Source organism: Camelus bactrianus, chromosome 12 (genome assembly GCF_048773025.1).
Source record: "Camelus bactrianus isolate YW-2024 breed Bactrian camel chromosome 12, ASM4877302v1, whole genome shotgun sequence".
In the NCBI taxonomy this organism is placed as follows: domain Eukaryota; kingdom Metazoa; phylum Chordata; class Mammalia; order Artiodactyla; family Camelidae; genus Camelus; species Camelus bactrianus.
The window spans coordinates 35590628-35606095 of record NC_133550.1 but is presented as its reverse complement, the minus strand read 5'-3'; the positions used below and the strand labels follow the sequence as shown (position 1 = coordinate 35606095).

At 34.8% G+C, this 15468-nt stretch overlaps 1 protein-coding gene across 3 annotated transcripts in view; it reads right to left on the bottom strand.

The window, feature by feature from the left end:
- Positions 1–15468, bottom strand: part of BLTP3B (bridge-like lipid transfer protein family member 3B) — a 95125-nt gene that overhangs the window by 77676 nt on the left and 1981 nt on the right. The window contains exon 2 of one of the 3 annotated variants that reach the window (XM_045522458.2): positions 8948–9094. The exons of the other annotated variants lie outside the window; for them this stretch is intronic. The gene's annotated coding sequence lies outside the window, so the exon portion shown is untranslated. The remainder of the gene's footprint in view (positions 1–8947; positions 9095–15468) is intronic. 3 annotated transcript variants of the gene reach the window in all.

Genomic DNA, 15468 nt, shown 5'->3' with positions numbered 1-15468 from the left:
AAAAGAAAAAAGAAACAATCCCCTTTAAAATAGCACCCAAAATAATAAAATTCCTAGGAATAAATTTAACCAAGGAGGTGAAAGAATTATACACAGAAAACTATAAACCATTGATTAAGGAAATTAAAGACTTTAAAAAATGGAAAGATATCTCATGCTCTTGGATTGGAAGAATTAATACTGTTAAAATGATCATACTGCCCAAGGCAATCTACAGATTTAATGCAATCCCTATCAAACTACCCAGGACATATTTCACAGAACTAGAACAAATCATAATAAAATTTATATGGAACCACAAAAGATCTAGAATTGCCAAAGCATTACTGAAGAGAAAGAAAGAGGCTGGAGGAATAACTCTCCCAGACTTCAGACAATACTATAGAGCTACAGTCATCAAGACAGCATGGTATTGGTACCAAAACAGACATATAGACCAATGGAACAGAATAGAGAGCCCAGAAATGAACCCACAAACTTTTGGTCAACTCATCTTCGACAAAGGAGGCAAGAATATACATTGGAATAAAGACAGTCTCTTCAGCAAATGGTGTTGGAAAAACTGGACAGCAGCATGTAAAACAATGAAGCTAGAACACTCCCTTACACCATATACAAAAATCAACTCAAAATGGATCAAAGACTTAAACATAAGACAAGATAAAATAAACCTCCTACAGGAAAACATAGGCAAAACATTACCTGACATACATCTCAAAAATTTTCTCCTAGAAGAAATAAAAGCAAGAATAAACAAATGGGACCTAATGAAACTTACAAGCTTCTGCACAGCAAAGGAAACCATAAGCAAAACAAAAAGACAACATACAGAATGGGAAAAAATTTTTGCAAATGAAACCGACAAAGGCTTGATCTCCAGAATATGTAAGCAGCTCATACGACTCAATAAGAAAAAAATAACCCAATCCAAAAATGGGCAGAAGACCTAAACAAGCAATTCTCCAAGGAAGACATACAAATGATCAATAGGCACATGAAAAAATGCTCAATATCACTCATTATCAGAGAAATGCAAGTCAAAACTACAATGAGGTATCACCTCACACCAGTCAGAATGGCCGTCATTCAAAAATCCACAAATGACAAATGCTGGAGAGGCTGTGGAGAAAGGGGAACCCTCCTACACTGCTGGTGGGAATGCAGTTTGGTGCAGCCACTGTGGAAAACAGTGTGGAGATTCCTCAAAAGACTAGGAATAGACTTACCATATGACCCAGGAATCCCACTCCTGGGTTTGTATCCAGAAGGAAATCTACTTCAGGATGATACCTGCACCCCAATGTTCATAGCAGCACTATTTACAATAGCCAAGACATGGAAACAGCCTAAATGTCCATCAACAGATGACTGGATAAAGAAGAAGTGGTATATTTATACAATGGAATACTACTCAGCCATAAAAACCGACAACATAACGCCATTTGCAGCAACATAGATGCTCCTGGAGAATGTCATTCTAAGTGAAGTAAGCCAGAAAGAGAAAGAAAAATACCATATGAGATGCGGAAATTGAAAAACAAACAAACAAACAAACAAAGCATAAATACAAAACAGAAATAGACTCACAGACATAGAATACAAACTTGTGGTTGCCAAGGGGGCAGGGGGTGGGAAGAGATAGACTGGGATTTCAAGATTGTAGAATAGAGAAACAAGATTATACTGTATAGCACAGGGAAGTGTATACAATATCTTATGGTAGCTCATAGAGAAAAAAAAGTGACAATGAATATATATATGTTCATGTATAACTGAAAAATTGTGCTCTACACTGGAATTTGACACAACGTTGTAAAATGATTATAAATCAATAAAAAAAATGTTAAAAAAAAAAAAGAAAAGAAAAGAAAAAGAAAACAATAATCCCAAAGCCTATGGAAGGAATCCACAAACAGGCCAGATTCTACACTGGGACCAGCTGGACCCTTGCTCTTGAGACGAGAGGAGTTTATTGCTGGGACACATCGGACATCTCCCACACAGAGGGCCACTTTTCCAAGGTTGAGAAAGTAACTAACCTACCTAAAAATACAAACAGACAGATAGACAATATGAGGCAGCAGAGGAATATCTCCCAGGCCAAGGCACAATATAAAATCCCAGAAGAAGAAATAAGTTTTGAAGAGATAGGCAATTTATCTGAGAAAGTTTATAGTAGTGATGGTGAAGATGTTCAGTGAACTCAAGAGGAGTATAGACACACAGAGCAAAGTTTTTAGCAAAGAGTTGGAAAATATAAAGAATACCCAGAGTTGAAGAATAAAATCACTGAAATGAGTAACAGACTAGAAGGAACAAGAATAGACTAAATGAGGCAGAAGAACGGATCAATGAGCTAGAAGGCAGATTAGTGGAAATCACTACTGCAGAACAGAAAAAGAAAAAAGAAGGAAAAGAAATGAGGATAGTTTAAAAGAACTCTGGGGCAATATGAAGGACACTAATATTCGCATTACAAGGGTTCCAGAAAGAGGAGAGAGAGAACGGGCCTGACAAAATTTTTGAAGAGATAATAACCAAAAACTTCCCCAACCTGGCAGTCACCCAAGTCCAGGAAGCATAGAGAGTTCCACACACGATCAACCCAAAGAGGAACACACCAAGGCACATAGTCATCAAATTGACAAAAATTAAGGATAAGGAGAAGATATTAAAATTAGCAAGAGAAAAGCAACAAATAGCATACAAAGGAACTCCCATACAGTTATCAGCTGATTTTTCAGCAGAAACTCTACAGGCCAGAAGGGAGTGGCATGAAAAATTTCATTGGCATGAAAAAAGTGATGAAAAGGAAACACTTGCAACCACGAATACTCTACCCAGCAAGGCTCTCATTCAGATTTGATGGAGAAATCAAAAGCTTCACAGATAAACAAAAGCTAAAGAATTCAGCACCACCAAACCAGCTTTACAACAAAGGTTAAAGGAACATCTCTAGTCATCAAACCATAAAAAAGAGAACAAAAAGAAGAAAGAGAAAATAAAGACCTACAAAAGGTTGCTTTGGCAGTTCGGGGTCTTCTATGTTTCCATGTAAATTTTGGAATTGTTCGTTCTAGTTCTGTGAAAAATGTCATATTTTGACAGGGGTTGCATTGGATCTGTAGATTGTTTTGGGTGCTACAGCCATTTTGATAATATTAGTTCTTCCAACACAAGAGCACAAGATATCTTTCCATTTCTTTGTATCATCTTCAGTTTCCTTCATCAATGTTTTACAGTTTTCAGAGTATAGAAAATTCCTTAGTTAAGTTTATTTCTAAGTATTTTGTCATTTTTGATCCAATGGAAGTGTTTATGCCAGTTATAAAATTCTGGGTTTTGAAATTTCAAAAAAAAAGTGAATGAAGGACCACAAATGGCAAAATATCCTTTTTTATGGGTGAGTTGTATTTCATTGCATATAGATGTTACATCTTCTTTATCCATTGATGTGTTAATGTGCACTTGGGAGATGCTTCCATGTCTTGGCAATTGTAAATAGTGTTGGTGTTAATAGCAGGGTGTATTAATCTTACTGAATTAACTGTTTTTCTAGGATATCTGCCCAGGAGTGGAATTGCTGGGCCATGTCGTGGTTCTGTTTTTGGATTTTGAGGAATCTTCATATCGTTTTCCATAGTGTCTGCACCTATTTGCATTCCCACCAACAGTGTACAAGAGTCCCCTTTTCTCCACATCCTTGCCAGCATTTGTTATTTGTGTTCTTTTTGATGATTGCCATTCTGACAGGTATGAGATGATGTCTCATTGTGATTTTGATTTTGATGTCTCATTTGTGTATTTCTGTGGTATTAGTGATGTTTAGCAACTTTTCATGTTCCTGTTGGCCATCTGCATTTCCTCTTTTGGAAAAATGTTCAGTTCTTCTGCCAATATTTTAAATGGGTGGGTTGGTTGTTTGCTTGCTTTTTAACTGAAGTATAGTGGATTTTAAATGTTGTATTAGTTTCTGGTGCACAGCATGAATGGGCTTGGAGGGCATTATGCTAAAGGGAAATAAGTCAGACAGAGAAAGATAAATACTGTAAGATATCACTTACATGTGGAGCCTTAAAAAAATACAACAAACTAGTGAATATAACAGAAAAAAACAGACTCACAGATGTAGACAAGAAACTAGTGGTTACTAGTGGGGAGAGGAAAGGGGAAGGGGTAAGATGGAGGTGGATGATTAAGAGGTACAAACAAAATAAGCTACAAGGATGTACTGTACAACATGGGGAATAGAGCCAATATTTTATAACTATAAATGGAATATAACCTTTAAAAATTTGTGAATCACTATATTGTATACCTGTAACATAATACTGTACATCAACTAGACTTCAACTAAAAAATATGATATTGTAAAATAAATACATAAATATAAAAAATAAAAATAAAAAATAAATAAATGGATCATACACCAAAATCTAAGAACAGAAACTTTTAAAACTTCAGTAAGAAAATACAGAAGAAAATTTTGCTGACTTCCATCTTTGCAAAGATTTCTGTAACACAACAAAAAACTCACAAATCATAAAGGGAAAAAAAGCATTTAATCACACATTATCAAAATTTAAAACTCTGCCCATCAAAAGACACTGTTTCTAAAGGACAAGCCACACACTGGCAGAAAATATTTACAAAAGGTCTGTTTGAAAACTGGATCTGTATCAACAATATATAACAACTTTTTTTTTTTTTTTTTGAGTAGAAGGAGATTTATTCAAAGAGATGCACACTCCATAGACAGAGTGCGGGCTGTCTCAGAAGGCCAGAGAGAGAGTGACCTATAACAAACTTTTAATACTCAAAAATAAGACAACCCATCAATAGGCAAAAAATTTAAACAGACCCTCAAATCAAAGAAGGAATACAGATGACAGAAAAGCACACTGAAAGATGTGCAACATCTCCAGTCAGTAGGAAATTGCAAATTAAAAACCACAATAAGATACCACTACTTACCCACTAAAATGAGTAAAATTAAAAAGACTGACTTATACTGCATGTTGGTGAAGATAAAGAACAAGTGGAACTCTCATGTACTTCCTGGTGAGAATATAAAAAACATAATTTCTTAAAAAATTATATATGTGCCCAAAGTTTTATGTATAACCCAACCATTCTATTCCTCTATATTTACTCAAGAGAAAAGAAAAGCATATGTCCTCACAAAGACTTTTACATGAATGTTCATAGCAGCTTTATTTGTAATAGCCCCAAACTGGAAACAACCCAAATGACCACCAACAGGTGAGTGGATGAACAAGTTGTGGCATATTCACAATGGAATATACCCAGCAATAAAAGTGAACGTATAAAACAAAATAGATTAATTGCTAAATAATTATGCTGTGGGAAAAAGGCAAGAAAAAAGTATATGCCCAGTTCATATGAAAATTTCAAAGTGAAATAAAGTAGATCACATAATAATAATAATAGATAAGGCAGGAAGGGAGGAGAGAGGATTACAAAGGAACATGAGAAAAATTTGAGAGCGTATGTCAAAACTTCATCAATTTGTATATGTTAATATGTGCAGTTTACTGCATATAAATCAATTATATTTCAATAAGTGTTTAAATCAGATACACATATACATGTATATATAACTGGCTATACATGATTTGTTCAATTTCTTCATCTGTATATTACAAAAATAATCAGCCAAACAAATTCTGTAAATTGAGAATGCTCAAAAAGAGGTAATTTACTATGAGCATACCTTGATACACACAAACACACGCATGTGTGTATCTCTTGATAAAAAAGAATGAATAGTTAACTCAATAAAATACAAGGGAATAAGAATTTTCAAGGTATCTGAACCATGGCTTTTATCTGAACTACACCAATGTATTTGGCATCTAAAGGCATTAGAAGCAATTTTAAGAAAAGTTTAAAAAAAAAACTGAGTGGAGCCATAGGCAGTGTTCATACAGGCAAAGAACATCAAATAATTTCAGAATTTTAGCACCTGAAAAGTTCGTCTAATCCAAAGTCCTCATTTTATAGCAGAGAATGTGAAGCCCAGAAAGATTAAGTCAACTGTTCAAAGCCATACCAAGGCAGAGCCAAGAATATAATCAAATTTGTACAACTCTAATTTAAAAAGTATTTTAGGATCACTTACAATTCCATTGTCATACTGATCAATTTTCAATTCAACAATATTTACTGAACACTTACTAGGCATTATAGGAGTATATGGTAATTCTCACTTTCAAGGAGCTTTCAATGTCAATTTATGAGGCTTATTAAATATTTAAGGCATAAATTTTTTTTAAATGAAATCTACGGTTAAAGGGTTTAGGATCAAGGTATGGTCATAATAAATCCCCCCTCCTTTGGAGCATTCTCAATTTACAGAGTTTATTTGGCTTGGTTATTTTTATAATATGCATGTAAAGAAAATCAACCAATCTTGTCCAACCAGTTTTTCCACATAAAGAATGGAAAGGTTGCAAATTGGCAGTCTGTGATCTATGTTTTGCCCACAGATATGTTTTATCTGGCCTGGACAGTGTTTTTAAAAACTTGAATATGCAGCTAACATTTAAAATAGGTAGACCTTACATTAAACTCTGGGCTTCCGAACTTTGTTGAAACATTGGAAAATCTGACATAATTAGACATACATCCTTCATAACAAAAACTGAGCTCTGATTATGTTCTTGCATAACTTAGACAAATTGCTGCTTTCAAAGACTCCATGGTTTATTATTAGAGGTAATCACAAAAATATATTATTGCAGTATATTATAGTCTTACTATGTGCCAGGCACTGTGTGACAGATATTACAGTAAAAATGAGAGTAAGATAAGACGGAGACACAAGGCTTTGAGGAGGTGATCAACTCTGTGAAAAAGCATACTGCTTTGGAAAGGCTTCATGGAAGAGGCAGCATCTGAGCTATGTTTTTGAGAGTTAAGTTTTGCCAGGTGAATAGGGCAGAGGAAGACATTTCAGACAAGCAGCAGCATGTTCACAGTTATAGGACCACATACAGCCAGCATGGATGACGTATAAGACTTCAGGTAGTTTGAAAAAAATAATATGCTTTGAAAGATTAACTAAAGTGAGATCATAAAGAACGCTTGTATCTCATGCCGAGGAATGTGGGTTACATCCTACCCATCAGTATTTTTCCCATAGTGTCCCTAAGGAGATTGCTCATGATTCGACCCAGGTGGGAGAAGAAATAAAAACAGAAAGAATATAACAGCTGACCTCCACCCCTAATCACTGATTCAACTAGAGCTCTACTTCTATTTTATGCAGTAAAGTTCTATTTTAACGTATCTTTGGATTAAAAATTCTGCTGCTATAAACAAAAAAAAAATTTGTTTAAAGCTTGAACATGAGACATTAAAAATTTTTTACCAAGAAATTATATAAGATTAGTATTTTGGAAAGATCTCTCTGGTAACAGTACCAAGGATGGAATAAAGAAATACAAGACCAGAAAGAAATGAGAACACTTAGCTGCAGCAACTGATACAAGAAATGATGAGTTAAATGTGGGCAGTGACAGCAGAGATATTCAAATCTTATTGATATCTACTTTGTGCCAAGTAGTCTGCTATGTGCTAGGTTCAGGATAAAGAAGATAAATTCAAGAGTTATTTAAATGAAAAGGGATCATGACTAATTAAAATGAGAAAGCTAAAAAGAAAAAAGAATTAAGCTTGGTAGGTGACTTAAATGGATGCAGACAGATGTAATTTAAACTTAGAACAAAATCAAAATGCCTCATCTTCAATAAGCTAAGCACAAAGCTGGTCAAAAAAAGATATGCTAAGGAGGTGTAATCCAGACAAAACAAAGAATTACAGCTATGACTATACTTCAGGAGAGCAAAGGTCCCAGGTGATTTGCTAGAGGTATATACAGAATCAGAACCACCCATGAATGCCATCATAAAGAATAAAAGTCCTTAACTACCAGTATCTTGGAGAGGATGTCAAATGGTCTGTTTAAGGTTAAAGTTAGACATCTTTCCTTGGCAAATCTGGTTGAGATTCAGATACCCAAATGATGGCATGGAATCAAGGCAAACAAGAATAGACAACACTATTTAGGTCATCATACCTATACAATTGCTAGCTAACATACAGCCAACAAGTTTATCAACTGTCCCACTACTTCTTGAGTAAGTATGTAATAAGTTGCTCAATTCTGGTCATAGTTTGTAATTACTAGCTTCTCAGTAGACTTTTAGAAGAGGTTCAAAGTATTTAAGCAGATAAATTTCCCAAAAGTGTTTAAAGATAAAAGTTTTCAGGTTTTTCACTGAGTCCTAAGCTGAAAGAAATTTAGTACTATTTTCATGAATCTGGTTTTACATAGCATAATTGCTTTTCCTGATAAGGATTTCTAAAGTGGGGCAGGGGAGAGAAGAAGAAGAAAAGAATGGGATGAGAGCCCTTACATTCTTCAAAAATGAAACCTTTTCACTGCTGTTTATGAGAATTATTCCTAGATAGCAAATGATATCAAAGAGATCTTTGATAAAGGTTATAATTAACAGTAAGTACACAAAATGAACTCTAAGTCCTTCATTGAGAAAATTGATCAAAACATCCTCTTTATCAAAAGAGCCTTTATACCTCATTAATTACATTAAACAATCATACCTTACTCATTAGAATAGATCAAATGCTAATTACTATTTCCAAATAGCTGGCTATAAGTTATAAAACTCTCTTATGCAACATCAGAAAGAACTGGTTATAACTTTAAGTGTATTGTCAAGCTTTATATATTAGAAGACATTCTGAGAGAAGAATTGCATGAGCCTGTAGCTACATAGTTAAAAAAAAAAAAGGTGTCTCACTAAAACAAGAATTAGAAAATATTCTTGAAATATCCTTATGTGGGGCATAGTAAGTGTTTCCATTTACAGAAAGAAAAAAAAATGGGGAATAGAAGAATTACCTGAGGGCAGGAAATTCAGACAAAAGCTCCCTATTCCTGGTGAAAGCAAGTAGTCAGTTGCCAGGGTTTCTTAGACTCCTCTGGTACTCATTTGGGTGATTATGAAATTCACAGCACACCAATCTCCACCACAGCCAGCAGGGATCGCTGCAGGGAATGGGTACACAGGGGACACAGAAGGGAGCAAGTTTAAGGGAAGGAAGAGGAAAGGAATGATATGATAAAAATATTTAGCTGTGATGCACTTTAAAGAAAATACAGTTGTATTTCACATTGGATTAACTAAAGGTAAATGTTGCTTAAATTCTAAGATAAATTAATCATTTAAGATTTTCTTCATTCTCTCTACCACTGGTATCACTACTACTCTATTAAATCAATATTTTAAAAATTCTATAGTAAAAATGTTATTTAACAAAAGTGAGATAGTTATATTGTACAAAGACTGAGTTGTACAATTCAACATTAAATGAAACCAAATAGGACAAGCACTCTAAAAGACAAGCAACTTACAAATACAGATTATCAAATTTTTAACTGCCAAAGGCCCAGTTAAAACTATAATCCTCATATCATTTCATAGAGAACACTAAAGAGTAAATTTACCTATGAAAAATGACCCACAAACCAAAGAGATCCAGCAATAAGCTATATTTATATACTCAAACGTAAACTGAAGAACTATAGCATCTATCAGGAAAAAAGCTTTAATTTAAATTTTTTGGATATAGTCAACTTCTTAAACCTGCCAAAAATGTATTCAGGTTTATGAAAACATGTATTTATGCCCTATGTATTCTATGAAGACCAAAGTAGTATAAATTTATTTCTCCAGGCAGCTAAAAATGTTTCTGAACAACTACTATGTACCACAGTACTGTGGCAGATGCTAACGATACAGTGGTGAACAAGAGAAGCACAGTCACTGCCCTCAAAGCCTATTATGGTTATTCTGCCCTTTAAGAGATGACAGTCTATGGAACTAACAACCATGAAGCTTTTATTTTAATAAATAGACAATGGTAGAGAAAAACAACACAATGCTATGACAGCAGTGGCAAATGAAAGCCCTCTATTAAAGTATTTTGGGGTAGAAAGAATATACTGTATATATAGTTAAAATTAAGTCTTAAAGGATAGGCTAATATAGAGTTTCAAAATTTATACACAATATTCACTTTGGCTGGGAAAGGTCTCAAGACAAGTCAATGAACCATCAGACAGAACAATAATAAGGTTAATGCTTGGAAAAAAGTCAAGCAATAAATTACTATGTCCTGAATCATATTTGCTCAGCTCTTAATTTTGTTTTGTTTTATTTTTTTACTGAAGTATAGTTGGTTTACAATGCTGTGTTAATTTCTAGTGTACAGCATAGTGATTCAGTTATGCATATATATTCCTTTTCATATTCTTTTTCATTATAGGCTATTATAAGGTATTGAATATAGTTCTCTGTGCTATACAGTAGGACTTTGTTGTTTATCTTAATTTTGTTTTAATAACTTGGTCTTGATAACTGCTCATATATCACTCATAGAAATAGTCATACAGTCTTTCACTTATAACTTACATTCAATCTGAGCTAATAACATCTTGTAAATACCAATATTTAATAGAAATATTAAATTACTCATCCTAAGCAATATACAGAATTTAAAACATATAACTGATAAGAGATCAAATTACTAAGGAAATGTTTAGAGGCAAATATATTAAGGCAAAGTGTAATATTGCAAAAAGTATATGGCAAAAAAAAATATTTTGCAAGTAAAAAGAAATGAATGGAGAAATTGTCTTTCCCCAACTTTAAAGAATTGCTGAGTCAAAAGACTATGTTTCCCAAGTTTCAAAGGACTGCAAAGTCAAAGGATTTCCAAGTAATAAAAGAATCTCCTAAGGGATACTACATCAGGATGATAATACCATAAAAGAGTAATAACGGAAATGCTGAGAACTAAATAAAAGAAAAGCAAACTGTTAGGTGGGAACAACAGCCTGAGCCGGCAATATGGAATAATCAAATTAAAAGGGTGCTGGATCACTCACTTAACCACTCATCACAACCTGTTAAGCCTTGGAAAAATCAAAAAGTTCAATGTTTTAATAATTTCCTTCTAGGAGACAGGATTAAATACTTTCTCATTCTAGATAATAATAATACAACATCCGATGGACCAAGCATCCAATCTCATTTTTAGCTGATGTTTCAAATCAATCTTCTGAAAGTAACATTTGCAACAATCAATATCTGGTTGTAGTTGGAAATCAGTGTGAAAGATATGAACACCACGCTCAATTTCAGATGATTCTACATAGTGTACTTTATAGAAAAAAAAATCTGCCCCCTAAAACTCAACTCACAATTCACTCTTCTATAATTATCTATTGCATAAACCAAAGGATAAAAAAACAGACATGGTTGTTGCCAGACTATAAGATGTGAAGTCTAAATTAGTTCACAAATAAAAGGGATCTCTATTTAGATATTTAATAGGCATCCAAATTACTGTATCCAGAGCCAAACTCCCGATCTTCTCCTGTAAGCCTGTTTCTCCTGTAGTCTTCTCCAACTTAGTACATCTAGAACTACTATATATCTCAACAACTCCACTGCATCCATCTAGCTCTAAGTTAGTATTTTTCTCATCTGAATAGTTAACATTTTCCAATGGGCTCCTGCTTCTGCCCCTGCCCCTCTATTATTTATTTCCCCACATGGCTGCGGAATGATCAATGGCTCAAAGCCTTCCAGTGGTTTCCAATCTCACTCAGGGTAAAAGCCAAAGTCACAAGAGGTCCCACAAGATCTGGCCCTTGTTTTCTCTTTGATCTCATCTTCCTCTACACACCTCACTCTGTATCCCACTTCACCTATTTTGATGGCTTCAATACACTTCCCCCCCCAAAAAAAAAAATGACAAGTAGCTTCCACTTCTGGATTTTTGCATTTGCTCCCATCCCACTTTCAGGTCTCTTCTCAAGTATGACCTTCTCAATCACCAGATTTAAAACTGCAAACTTCATCACCACCTCCTTGAATTTCCTATCCCCTTCCCCCATGTTTCTTTTTTTTTTTTTAATAGCACTTATCACAAACTAATATAACGTACTTCACTTATTTATTTATTTACTCTCAACTCTGATTAAAATGTAAACTCCACTGATGACAGGGATTTTTGCCCCAGCACTATGGACCAGTACCTGTTACAGAGCAGCACTCAGTAAATATTTGTTAAATAAACTAGCTATCTAGTGTCAAAAATCAATATTATTGGATATTATTTTTAAAAGAATAAGCCAATTTAAGTAATCCAAAATTACTTCAAAAAAATCCCCAATTGCCTCATCCGAGTAAACCAAATCTCACAAATTTCACATGGCAGTATAGTTCTAGAAATAAGTTACATATAGTGATCCTACTCATGTTTCTTATGACAGAATAGGAATCACTTTAGTTTTCCAAGAGCTGAGATAATGTGTTGCCCATCTTTGTATCTCTAATGCCCAGGGTTCAAGAACCTGGTACACATAAATTCTCAAAAATTATTTACTGAACTTTAACATAAAAGTAAATTATGTAAATAATCAGCCTATCAATAATTATACGAAATAATCATTTTAGAAAATAATTTCTGACAGTCTAAATAATCTATGTTGTATTTCTTTTTAAGAACGTCCAGTACAGGAACAATTATATACTCAGTAGTATCCATCTCCAATTACATGCACCTTCACTTCTCTTTAGCAATTCATTTCCATGGCTTCTTCTGACACCTTGCCCTAAGCTAGGCCTAATCCACATTTAAAATCTTTTTTTTTCCAACATATTTTACTGAGTTATGGTCATTTTACAATGTTGTGTCAAATTCCAGCGTACAGCACAATTTTTCAGTTATAAATAAACATATATATATTCATTGTCACATTTTTTCTCTGTGAGCTACCATAAGATCTTGTATGTATTTCCCTGTGCTATACAGTATAATCTTGTTTACCTATTCTACATTTTGAAATCCCAGTTTTGTCCCTTCCCACCCTCCACCCCACATCTAAAATCTTAAACTTTTATATGACACTTTCAGACGAAACAACCAATCTTTCCAGTTCTCTCATTTGTTTTTCTCAACTGCTCATCTACATAGGTAAAATTTCCAATCCTCTGAGGGTTCTTTCCTTTTCTCCTCAGGCTATCAGCTGCTGCCCCACCCCCCTTACACAGCCTAAGCCATCCCATCAACACACTGTGAGGCGCTCTAACCTCCCATCACTTTGTCATTCAGTCACAAGATCCTACAAGTGCTCAACCCCTCCTAATCTCCTTAACAAATATTATAAATATTTAGCATGCTTCTCAGACCACCCTCCACTAGTACTTGTTCCTTCCCCTCTGTTTAGGGAAAGCATCTAGTAAAAGGTCAAGTAGTTTCTCCTACCTAGATCCTTATAGCTGGTCTGGATCCAGTCCCTTCCCAAGACTGTTTCTCTAACCTTTCCATTAATTTTGTGGGATACTGATATCCTTCTACATTAATTTTCCACCGAAGTTAATCAAAGCCCTTCTGTAGATGCTCTACTCCCACCCCAGACAACTGCTCTTGAACCCTGGACCCCAAACCAAACTGATAACCATGTGTCTTTAATGATCACGTCCCTCTTTTGTCAGGAATCCTTTATTAGCAGTCACCTCCTGGGATGAAGTTCAGTTTCAATTTTCTTAACACAGCAAATGAGGCCCTGTGAAATCTAATTTAGTTCAATGTTTATTAAAGACATCAAGTGGAGCAGCAAGCCTGACTTGAAATAGTTCTCCCCATGACCATATCTTTGCTGCATAACCCTTTGCCATTGCTAATTGATCCACAGATAAACAGAACTGAGTCAAACAGTTTCTCTGTCCCAGGAATCTGAAACTTAATAGAAAAGATCAGATTGGGAGTTGTGAATGATGGGAGAGCACCCTAAAGCAGTGGTTCTCAACCAGAAGTGATTTTGTCTCCCTGGAGAAATTTGACAATGTCTGGAGACATTTTTTCACTGTCAAGACTGTACAAATGGCTAGTGGCATCTAGCAGATGGAAACCAGAGATGGATGCTGCTAAGCATCCTAGAATGCACAGAGCAGCCCCTCATAACAAAGAATTATCTTGTCCAAATGTCAATAGTGCTGATGTTCAACAACTCTTCCAATGAGGCTCTAGGAGTTGGCTAGTTCCAGATTCTGTGACCCACCCCAATAACTTTCTGTTACACTTCCTTTTTCACCTAAGTTAAACAAACCAGGTTTCTGTTGTTTGCAGACAATATAATCTTAACTGGCACAGTGCCCTAGTTCAGTCATCTGACATATGTATACTTTAAACCAGTTTCTCAACCTCAAAACTATTGACATATGGGCCAAATAATTTTGTTATGGGGGACTGTGCTGTGCACTGTAGGATGTTTAGCACCATTCCTGTCCTCTACCCCTCTAGTTACCAACAGCCGCCTACCCGACCCATCCCTGAAATATACTAGTGAAATATACCATTTTCTGAAGCCCCTATATCTGAGCAACACTGCTTTTAATCTGACAGTTTTCACTATACTTCAATCTCAAGGCTCAGTGTAATCACTCTTTCTCCTGTTAGTTCCTAGACAGTCTTCCTTACTGGAAGACCCCTTATACAAAGGGTCCATTTTCCTTTCCAGGACACCAAAGGCACCACATTAATTCAATGATTCAACTATCCATGACTTCCCCAAACCACAGTTAAACTGGTCAGACCAAATATCTGCGATGATATTGATGGCTTATAGTCTCTTCTCAGTTTTAAAAAACAGTAATATGAGGGAGAGTGAGCTCATTGTCATTCATGAATTCATTCAAAAAAATAGTTGTTGAGTGCCTATATTATTCTGGACTCAAAAAAAAAAACCTGCTAAAAAACAAAATAAATAAAAGAAAAATAACATAAAAATTTGTAAAAACAAAAACCCTGTCCTCATGGAGTTTGCATTCAATGGAGAAGACAGACAAATAGCAAATAGGTAAGTATGGATGAATGCCACAGAGAAAAGTAGGGTCAGGTTAAGTCCTCTGTTAAGAAGGTGCCATGGGTTCCATTCACTGGCCATATGAAATGTTTATTATTGGAAGATAGTATGTTCTAAGTCTTTCCTTTTTAACTGTATTAAATTGTACCCAGATGATTAGATCCATGCGGTGGCCTCTTCATTACCAGATAATCCGTAAAATTAAGCTTGACTCAGGTAATTTCAAAAGTTTATTCCCACTTGAATAACTATAATTTATCACAACACCCACCTTGTTACATTTATTGTCATACTTTAGATTTATAAATAACTGTATTTTTCTTAGGAGATGACATGACAGCAACAGCACTAACATATATATTAACCAAGAATACGAATTTGATACTATTCAATCACCTGACTTAAGGTAATTTTGATATATGAAATAACTGAAAACTCAAGTGTCTGATAAACTCATCTCAAAAAAAAAAAATCATTACTATTAA